This window comes from Hordeum vulgare, chromosome 5H (assembly GCF_904849725.1).
Source record: "Hordeum vulgare subsp. vulgare chromosome 5H, MorexV3_pseudomolecules_assembly, whole genome shotgun sequence".
In the NCBI taxonomy this organism is placed as follows: Eukaryota; Viridiplantae; Streptophyta; class Magnoliopsida; order Poales; family Poaceae; genus Hordeum; species Hordeum vulgare.
Window position 1 is genome coordinate 44,163,748 of NC_058522.1, and position 11,423 is coordinate 44,175,170.

Sequence of the window (11,423 nt, forward strand, 5' to 3'; positions counted from 1 at the left end):
GATAGATAATACCCGCTTCCAGGAGCTTTAGTATTTCTTTTCTTACTACTTCTTTCATCTTAGGATTCAATCTCCTTTGATGATCAGCAACTGGTTTGAAATCAGGATCAGTTTTAATCTTGTGTTGGCATAGAGTGGGACTAATGCCCTTAAGATCATCAAGAGTATATGCAATAGCAGCACGGTGCTTCCTCAGAGTTTTTAGTAACTTCTTTTCTTCATGCTCTGAGAGGCTAGCACTAATAATAAAAGGATATATCTCTTTTTCATCGAGATAAGCATACTTAAGAGTATCTGGCAACTGTTTAAGCTCGAGAACAGGATCACCCTTTGGTGGGGGTGGATCCCCAAGAAGTTCAACAGGCAGATTCTTCTTAAGCATGGGATATTGTTCTAAGACAACTATATCTATCTCATCCCTTTCATCCATATGCATATCATTTTCATGCTCAAGCAAGTATTGCTCTATGGGATCTGTAGGAGGCACGACAATAGACGCTAAGGCAATAGTTTCATCCTTACTAGGCAACTCCTTTTCATGAGGTTGTCTACCAAACTTGGAGAAATTGAACTCATGTGACACACCTTCAAAGCCAACAGTGATAGTTTGCTTCTCACAGTCAATATGAGCATTGACGGTATTGAGGAAGGGTCTGCCAAATATGATGGTACAAAAACTATCTTGTGTAGTAGAAAGAACGAGGAAATCGGTAGGATACTTCATTTTACCACACAAGACTTCAACATCCCTAACAATTCCCACAGGGCAGATAGTATCTCTATTGGCAAGCTGAATAGTGACATCAATAGGCTCTATCTCAACAGGTGCAATCTCATCTTTAATTTCATCATATAAGGATTGAGGTATTGCACTAACACTAGCACCCACGTCACATCAACCATGATAGCAATGATCTCCTATCTTAACCGAAACAACATGCGTACAAACAACAGGCCTATGTTTGTCTCTAGCGTGAGGTTTAGCAATTCTAGCAGCATCTTCACAGAAGTGAATATCATGTCCCTCAACATCGTCGGATAGAAGATCTTTGATAATAGCAATGCTAGGTTCAACTCTAATTTTCTCAGGGGGTGCAGGTGTTCTAATGTAGCCTCTACGTATCACAGTTGAAGCTTTAGAATGATCCTTTATCCTAACAGGGAAAGGTGGTTTCTCAATGTAAGCATTGGGAACAATAGTACCATTATAGGCAATGACTCTCTCTTCAACTGGATTTGGTTTAACTACATTGACTTCTAAAGGAGGAGGATATTTAAACCACTTCTCTTTGGGGACATAAATATGAGCAACAAATGATTCACACAATGAAGCTACTATCTCAGAGTCAAGTCCATACTAAGCGCTAAAGTCACAAAAAGTATTTGTCTCAACAAAGGATTTAACGCAATCAAACGTGAAATTCATACCTGACTCCTTACAGTCTTCAAGCTCCCAATCCTCAGAGTTGCGTTTAATTCTTTCCAATAAATTCCATTTGAAGTCAATATCTCTCTTCATAAAAGAACCGGTACAAGATGTGTCAAGCATGGCGCGATCATCATGAGAAAGCCGAGCATAGAAGTTCTGAATGATAATTTCTCTCGAGAGCTCATGATTGGGGCATGAATATAACATTGACTTAACCCACCCCCAAGATTGAGCGATGCTTTCTCTGTCACGAGGCCAAAAATTATAAATATAATTCCGATCACGATGTAGTGAACGCATAGGATAAAACTTTTGATGAAATTCCAATTTCAACCGATTCTAGTCCCATGATCCAGTATCGTCACCTAGCCTATACCATGTCAACGCCTTATCCTTCAAAGATAAAGGAAAGACATTCTTCTTGACCTCATCCTCGGGCAAACCTACAAGCTTAAATAAACCACAAACTTCATCTACATAGATTAGATGCAAGTCTGGATGTGATGTTCCATCTCATGTAAAAGGATTAGCTAGCAGTTTCTCAAGCATACCCGAAGGAAATTCAAAGCAAATATTTTCAGTAGGTGCAGCAGGTTGAGCAGCAACTCTTTGTGCTTCCGTTCGAGGTGAAGATACCCCGAACAAGCCCCTCAAAGGATTAGTATCCATACTGACAAGTGTCAACAAATTTCAGCACACTATATGAATGTTTCCTTACCAAGTTCCACTTACCAAAGGCACTTCACTCCCCGGCAACGGCGCCAGAAAAGAGTCTTGATGACCCACAAGTATAGGGGATCAATCATTGTCCTTTTGATAAGTAAGAGTATCGAACCCAACGAGGAGCAGAAGGATCTGACAAGTTGTTTTCAGCAAGGTAAAATCTGCAGGCACTGAAATTGTCGGTAACAAGTGATTGTTTGGTGAGATGATTCATAGCAAGCCACAAGTAACAAAAGTAGAAACGGTGCAGCAAAGTGGCCCAATCCCTTTTGTAGCAAGGGACAAGCATGGACAAAGTCTTATAGGAGGAAAAACGCTCCCGAGGACACACGGGAATTTCTGTCAAGCTAGTTTTCATCATGTTCATATGATTCGCGTTCGTTACTTTGATAGTTTGATATGTGGGTGGACCGGCGCCTGGGTACTTCCCTTACTTGGACAAGCATCCCACTTATGATTAACCCACCTAGCAAGAATCCGCAACTACGAAAGAAGAATTAAGACAAAGTCTAACCATAGCATTAAACTAGTCGATCCAAATCAGCCCCTTAAGAAGTAACGCATAAACTAGGGTTTAAGCTTCCGTCACTCTAGCAACCCATCATCTACTTACTACTTCCCAATGCCTTCCTCTAGGCCAAATAATGGTGAAGTTTTATGTAGTCGATGTTCACAAAACACCACTAGAGGAAAAACAACATACAACACATCAAATTATGGAACTAATACCAAATTCACATGACTACTATTAGCATGACTTATCCCATGTCCTCAGGAACAAAAGTAACTACTCACAAAGCATAACCATATTCATGATCTGAACATAAACTCTTCCACGAAATAATCCAACTAGCATCAACTACAAAGAGTAATCAACACTACTAGCAACCTTACAAGTAACAATCGGAGTCGCGAGATGGAGATTGGTTACAAGTGATGAACTAGGGTTTGGAGATGAGATGGTGCTGATGAAGATCTTGATGGTGACGAGTCCCCTCCGATGAGAGGAGTGTTGGTGATGTCGATGGCGACGATTTCCCCCTCCGGTAGGGAAGTTTCCCCGGCAGGATCGTCCTGCCGAAGCTCTAGATTGGTTCTGCTCAAGTTCCGCCTCGTGGCGGCGGCGTATCCACGAAAAAGCTCCTCCCTGATTTTTTTCTGGACAAAACCCTTCATATAGCAGAAGAGGGGGGCCAGTGGGCCAGCAGGCTGCCCACAAGCCCCCTTGGCGCGGCCAGGGGGGTGGCCGTGCCAAGCAGGCTTGTGGTCACCTGCTGGTGCCCCTCTGGCCCTTCTTCGGTCCAGTATTTTTTATAAATCTGGAAAAAAATCCTCGTTGATTTTTACGGCGTTTGGAGTTGCGCAGAATAGGTATCTCAACTTTGCTCCTTTTTCAGGCCAGAATTCCAGCTGCCGACATTCTCCCTCTTCATGTAAACCTTGGAAATTAAGAGAGAAAAGGCATAAGTATTGTACCGTGAAGTGAAATGACAGCACAAGAAGCGATAAATATCAACATGAAAACATGATGCAAAATGGACGTATCAAGTACCTCTACACAATAATTGGTGTGCGTTATCTGGCCAGAAATACATCGGGAATAGGAGGAAGGAATTTGCAATTGCATCACATTTAAAACACTTGGGTAACTAGGACATCATAATGGTTGTACACACATGAAATATGAGGCAACCTGCATGAAAACAAACAACATAACAATGAATTCCTATGGAGACATCGATCCAGGAATACCACAACTTCCCTATAAGTCTTCACTATAGTAACTCGTCATCCTGATAGATAGATGAGAAAGCCTAATTCTTAAACCTTGTAGAATAAAGAATAGGGTGACTTAGAATAAGAATGACCCACGGAAAGGAGTAAAAGAGGCTCACGTTCCCTTCCACGATCAATTCCCTTATATAACTAAAGCAGTTCTAGACTCAACATCGACCAGTTTGGCTAGGTTATCGTACACGCAGTCAAGCTCTGATACCAAAGCTGTCAGGACCCCGATCCTAAGTCATAAGAACCAAGCATGTAACACATCACATCACCTTGTGGCCTCACGCACGGTAAACTACACGGCTGCAACCTTACCTTGGCTAGGTCCATTTGCATCTTTTGGCTCACGTATATGAATGTATCGCTATCATTCGAACGACAATAAACCCGGGTCGACATGACTAGTTATAAACCCAAGTGGTACATCCGTACGAGGACATGCATACATAACCCAGCAAAGTAGGTGTCGGTCAACAGTGTGTGTAGACGAGTCGTAGCAAGCTACAGGGACTCCATTACACCACGTGACATATCCCCGAGGGGCCAGACACAACAGTAAAGAAGGATACATGGCGGTCAATCAATGTGTCCGAAACAGTAGCAAACTACCAAGGATCGGTGGAGGCACAAGAGGCGATTCCCCGTAAAGAGTACTACCAAAGGCACACAACTAGGTGTCGAATCCCACACATACCAGTGCATTTAAAACATACACACAATATGCACGATATGTGTAGATACAACATGGCATCACAACATAACTCTACAACATGTCATTTATTTAGAAGGCTCCAAAGAGCCATCATAGTATAATGTTACAAACAGAGGGGTCACATGACCCGACATTCAGAGCATACAAACATCAAGCGGAAGTTACATGTCTGGGTACAGACATCTATTAAAAGTGATTGGAAGAGCCTGAAAATCTACAACAACCCTACCATAGGAGCCAGACCTGTGTATGGGATTCCCAAGCTATTCTGGTCAACGTCAAACTAATCGAGTAGGAACCTTTAGTGAGACAAAGGTCTCCTCTGCAAAACATAATTAAGCAACCGTGAGTACAAAGGTACTCAGCAAGACTTACATCAGAACTATCTACATAAGCATCATTGTCAACAAAGGGGGTTGTGGAGTTTAATTGCAGCAAGCTAGCTTTGACTCTTGGTGAACCTGTAGTATGACTACAACTACTTTCGTTGAGGTGGGATAGCGCACACGAGTCCACATATTCACCAATCAATACACCACTATAGATCCACTCTCATCTCCCTACGAGAAGGCCATCCATAGCACTCACACTTATCTTGCATGTTTAGAGTACCCATTTCAAGTTGTCTATGTACCACATAATGTTTCCAAGTAGTCCATATCCGAGGACACAACTATTCAAACAAATTAATTCACCCTGCATGTGTATAATTCTTCACACATGCTCTCACCATTATCACCATGTGCAGGTCATGCATCTCGGCAACCTTCAAGCGGCAGAACTGTTGTGGGTGTCGGCCACGATCGTTAACCACACAAGACCCTAGTACAGGTTTATTGCCTATTTGAGACTGAACCCGCAAGGAAGTTTAGCCAGAGGTTCCTCAACGGCGTCAAACGATGTGCGCAGGGTTCCACAAGCCCACCATCCGGGTTCGACTTGGTACACTGTACCACTGTGTATCTACTGCACTGAAGCCTACCCCGTCGGGAAGAGCTAAACACGGTCGCCAACACTTTTCCTACAAACACCAGAAACTAGTTGCACCTCCTGGACATAGATCTAGGCAATTAATAAGCCGAGAGGATCCATTGGTTTCACACCCAATGTGTGGTAGTATCTAGTCTTGGATAACATACATAGAACTCAGTTCTTAAGGACGGTCCCAACGAGACAACCCACCATGTACTCCTACATGGCCTCTCATCGCTACCTTTACCAAATTGGATTCACACACTTTACTCTCACACAGTAGGACATGAACACAACCATTCCGATTCATCGTCTAGATGGATCAGACCTGACACGACTCTAAGTCTAGCGGGCATAGTACGCAAGCATGGATGAGAAAGCACAACAAGGCTCAAGCAGTAGCTACTCATGCTAAGTGGTTTCAACTATTTACTATGGCAAAAACATGTCATGCAGAGGAATGGGTTCAACTACCGAAACATCTGGCCATTGAATCATTGTTGTCCTAATGCAGTAAAAGAGAGCAGGAGCGAAAGACTGAGTTATATCAGTATGCTCAAGGGGGGGGGGGTTTCTTGCCTGATAGTTCCGAAGATAGTACTTCTCTTTATTAATGTCAACAATCATAACGTCACAACCATCGTCTACAGAGGGGGAAACAGCACCCGCAAACAGAAAAGAACAACATTTACTTCACTGGAATGCAACACTATGATGCATGATCATGACATGCCAATATGTTGTTGATTTAGCTAATGCATCTAGCAACACCATTAAATGAAGTTGGTATGAACCAAGGTTCAAATTTAAACTTCATATGTAATTATTTAAATGGCATGTATTTAATTTGTCCGAAACAGAGGACATAAGATACTCTAACATGCATGAAAAAACCACAAACAGATTCCTTGCATTTTTCTGATAATTTTTCATATATAATTTATTTTCATTGGAGTTACAGATTATTTTCTATGATTTTTAGAAGTTTTAGGCATTTTGTAGAATTAAATAAATCCAGAAATCAAATATTGCGTCAGCTCTGCGTCAAAGTGATGTCAGCGGCCAACAATGCTAGGTCAGGTCAAACCTGACGTTTGGGATCGACACGTAAGTGGCTCAGCTATAACTAAAAGGTTTAACTTTTAACTAGGGATTGTTAAGACCACGAGGTCCACACGTGAGTGGCTCACGGGTTTAGTTAATTGGTAATTAGGCTTAACCTAATTACCTGACATGCAGGACCCGTCGGTCAGTGGCCCAGGCCGGCGAGGCTCGATGCCGGTGACCTCTCGCCATGGCGGAGTCTGCGCGGGATGCCACACAGACGTCGTATATGGCACCAGGCATTAGCCCTCGTCCTCCCGCATCCAACAGACAAACTGGGGGCTCGGGGGACGACCGGAGTCGCCGGCTGCGATGACGGAGGTGGCGGCTGGAGCTCGGGCTTGGTGGCACACGACGCTAGAAGAGGGGAACGGTGATAGAACTAGGGGAAAGAACCAGGGGTCTCACCGGGAGGGTGCAGAGAATCTCAGTGGCTCGGAGTCGTCGAGGATGCACATAATTGACGAAGATGAACCGGCGGCCGTGGCGACGATGATGAGCTCGATAGCATCAGTGGGGAAGAGTAGAGAGAGGGGGAATGGACAGAGGGGGTTGAGGCGATCCAGTGGCGCGTGGGATAAGGGGAGAGGCACCTCCAGCGTGAAGCAGGAGGTGGCGGCCCGAGCGCGCGCTCATGCGTCACTTCGCCTCTGCGAGTAGGCAGAGGTTGAAGATGACCACTATGCCACTCGTGGGTTGGGCTGACTTTTGGCTGGACTGCAGGTAAGGTTCTGCCATTTTTTTCTATTTGTTTATATTTTCTATTGTTTTTAATTGTTTTGGATTTTGTTTACTAACCAAATCATTTGTAAAAATTACGGAACTTTTTGTGGGCACTAAAATTCTAAAGGCCCTCAGCAAGTTTCAAAATTATTGGAGCCATCAAAATATTTATAGCATTTTAAAATCCCCAATTGAAATATAACATGTGTTAACTCAAAAACCCATATGACTAAGAAAAATGTGCATCACCTTTGGTTGATGTTCCCGACATTTTCCTGGAATAATAGGCATTTTTGGAAGCCATTTTAGGCTAATTTCAAATTATATGAGATTGAACCTATTTGAATTATATTGGTGCTAGGGTTTTATCATCCCCATTTCACATTAATTTGAATTTAACATGATGCAAGATGGTGATGCAAATGGTTGCAAGCAATTATTCTAGGGTTGTGAGCCTATGACAGAGAATCAGTCTTATTCACCAAGGCATGCAACATTATCATGCATTGTTGAAGGTATTGTTGTGTAGGTAATAGTAACAATGAACGATATAAATGGTAACACCATCTTTATTAGTTCTCTTTTGTCCAGACAAAAATGTTTTCGGGTCTCCAGAGATAGTATTCGAGATAGGCTTCATGTCTTCTAGAGACCTAATGATGCATGAAGATATTAGTTCTTCTAAACTACCGACGTCCCGAGGGGTGGCTTAGAAGAAATAAGATGTAGAGCAGCCTTAGAGAATTTAAGCAAAGTTGCCCTAATAGCACATTTGACAAGTGTGTTTGAATACTCATATGAATATGCACACAAATTCTTAGTTGGATGAACATAACGGCTTATGCCATAGTACTCATATTCATGAGCCTTTTGAGTCCTTCCCTTCGAAACATAGTTGTTAGTGCTATCATATGAAGACCTTTGTCTTCTGAAGACATTGGTCTGTCGAATGTCTTCTCCTTTAGAGATGTCGTCGAGACATTCACAGGAAGCTCCTCAAGAATACATTTGGGAACCCAAATTCTCTTCATGGGTGAACCATTCCTGTAGTTAGTGCCAACGAACTTAGCAAATACTTCACCATTTTGACATTTCAACAATTTATAGTTGGAATCAAAGGATTCAACGATGATGATAGGATTAGCATAGTTAAAGCCACATAATGTGGATGGATCAACTGAGGAGCCCTTTGCAGCACCCATGTGGTTTTGGGGCACTACTCAGGCTTCGAGTAAGATCCATCAAAATTGATGTTTCTTTCGAGATCAACCCCCTCTTTCCTAGGGTTCTTGTTTAGGATAGTCTTCTTGAGGACATAACACAAGATATGATGTCCCTTTAGACTTTTGTACATACCAGTCTCAAGCAACGTCTTCAACATGTCATTATCATCAATGATAGTAGTGGTCTCCTGAGATGAGGTGTTAGATACCACAGATACAATTGAAGATAATGCATTTTCAAAAGCATTCGAACATTCAGCATTGGAATTATTAGCCTCATGAGAAAGGCATTTTAAGCATGGAGCATAAAAGTCATCCTGAGCAATACTAATTTGTTCAGCAAGGAGTGAGTCGTTTTCCTCTAAAGATCCCCATAAGCCTCTTTCAACTTCTCAAGATCAAGTTTTCTTTGAAGATATTCAAGAGAAAGCTTCACATGATTAGTTGAGAGAGTGTCATGAAGATTTTGGAGATCCTGAAATGTTGAACAAAGACTATGCATCTCTTTTGCCATATATTCGTTTAGACTCATCTCGCTGCACAACAGGTCATCACTTTTCTCTTAGGTTATTTGCATTTTCTCCATAGCATTCTGTTGCTTAGTGGCAATTTTGACAAGATCATAATCGCTGGGTTTTGATTTGCAACCAGATTCACCATCGTTATCACATTCATCTTCGCTTGAAGATGTTGAGGCGTAATAAGATACCTTAGAACTTCGAGCCATCAGGCAGATTGTAGAATCTTCGTGAATGAGGTTTTCCTTCATTACGTTGATGTGCTTCCTGAAGCTAGTGATGAACGAATCTCGATGAGTCAAGGCTCCTTCAAAGTTATCACATATCCTGTCCCAAATAACCTTCGTAGAGTCTATACTACAAACAGACATGAACCATGTCTTGGAGAGGTGCGAGCGTATAACATTCTTGGCGCGCGCATCCAGATGAGTGTATCGACGAATTTCTTCGTCAGTAGCATGGTTGTAGAGCTCTGAGATGACCCTATTAGTGATAGTCCATAAATCATCCTTCGATGCTTGAAGAAGTTTGCACATTAACATATTCCATAGTGGATAGTTGATGCCATCGAATATATGCCACGCAACGGAGACCTTGATTATCCCTGCAATCAACATTACTAAAACTCCAGGTGCTTAAATCGAAACACAAAACAAGGGAGTACCTTACTCTCATACCAATTGAAAGTGATAGTTATTGACTAGGGGGGTGAATAGGCGATTTTTCTGAAAAGCTTTGAAACAGTAAATGTATTCGAAGTTAAGCGGATGCGATATAGCATTAGGTAGGGATAAGTATCAAGGATCTATGCAAAGAATGCAATGTTACGAAGACATCCAGACAGATAGAGAATAGTCATCATGCAAACTAAGATGTACCAATGATAAACATAGATAATATGAAGATAAATGGCAGTGAGGAATCTCTTCGAGGTGAGGAGATCTAGCAATGGCTTCACAGTACAGAATGTAAAGCGAGTCAAAGATAGAACCATCAGCTTCATGAAGATACATGATTTGTTGGACCAGTTCCAATTGTTGTTTACATCTTGTTGGGGAGGGTTAGATCTTGTCTACACCTTGATCCCCTTGAGCCGAAGTATCTCACAATACGCCCAATCACTCAGGTTAGTCTTAAAGGGATACTTCCAAATCCCATACCAACTTGGTCACCCGTCAATCCACAATGACTCTTGGATTGATCTATAACATGGTCACCCGACAATCTACAATGATTCTTGGATGCACTAGACCACGATGATGAATGCATGGAAGGGAAAGAGGATTGGTCAAGCTTCAAGCAACAAGAATCTACATTTTATATTTGTGAGAAATCACATTTGAGTCCATAAGGAAAGCCAATACTATTAAAAGAGGATGGGCCAACTAAGATGATCTGGTTGCTCAAGTGCTTAGAGATAGCCACCAAAAGTACTCATCCATTCTCCCACAAACTTTCTCTATCCAAAGCGTGAATATCAAAATCGGTGCCAGCAAGATTTCCAGCTTGGCCATACCGATTTCCACCAAAAACAGAACCTATGCCAAACCCTAGAATCTCGGTACCACCAACATTCCTTTCGGTGCCACCAAAAATCAGTGACCAACTCTCTTGTAGGTCGTTCTCAAGAATCGAAATATCCCTGTTTCGAAATCGGTCTCGCCGAGATTTGAAAACTGTCCTAGATGACCCATATCGGTACCAGCGAGATTCCTATATCGGTCTAACCGAGAATACAGATGTTGCCACATTTTTTGCAAGTCGGTGCCACAAAGTTTCACTTTGATTTCACCGAGTTAGGCAATAATGTTATAATGGTTGGATTTTTGGAGATGCCTACAGATACCCCTCCACCACCTCTCATTAATAGAGGAAGCACTCAGAACACACATACACTTTCCATATACATATTTATGAGAGAGAGCCACCTACTCATGTGTTGAGATCAAGATATTCCAATCCATGCATTTGAAACTTGATTTGTAGCCTGCCCAAGTTACTTTCCAACGAATCAACCTCTTCTACACATGCCAAATCTGTGAGAGAGTGATTGAGTGTTGAGGAGACTATCTTTTGAAGAACTAGAGCAGGGAGTTCATCGTAGTACGGCATCTATTACCTTTTCGAGGGTGGTGCCTCCTAGATTTATTAGGTGTCGCTTGGGAGCCTCCTACTTCGTGTTGTGGAGTTGAACCAAGAAGGTTTTAACAACAAGGAGATCGCCTACTTCGTCA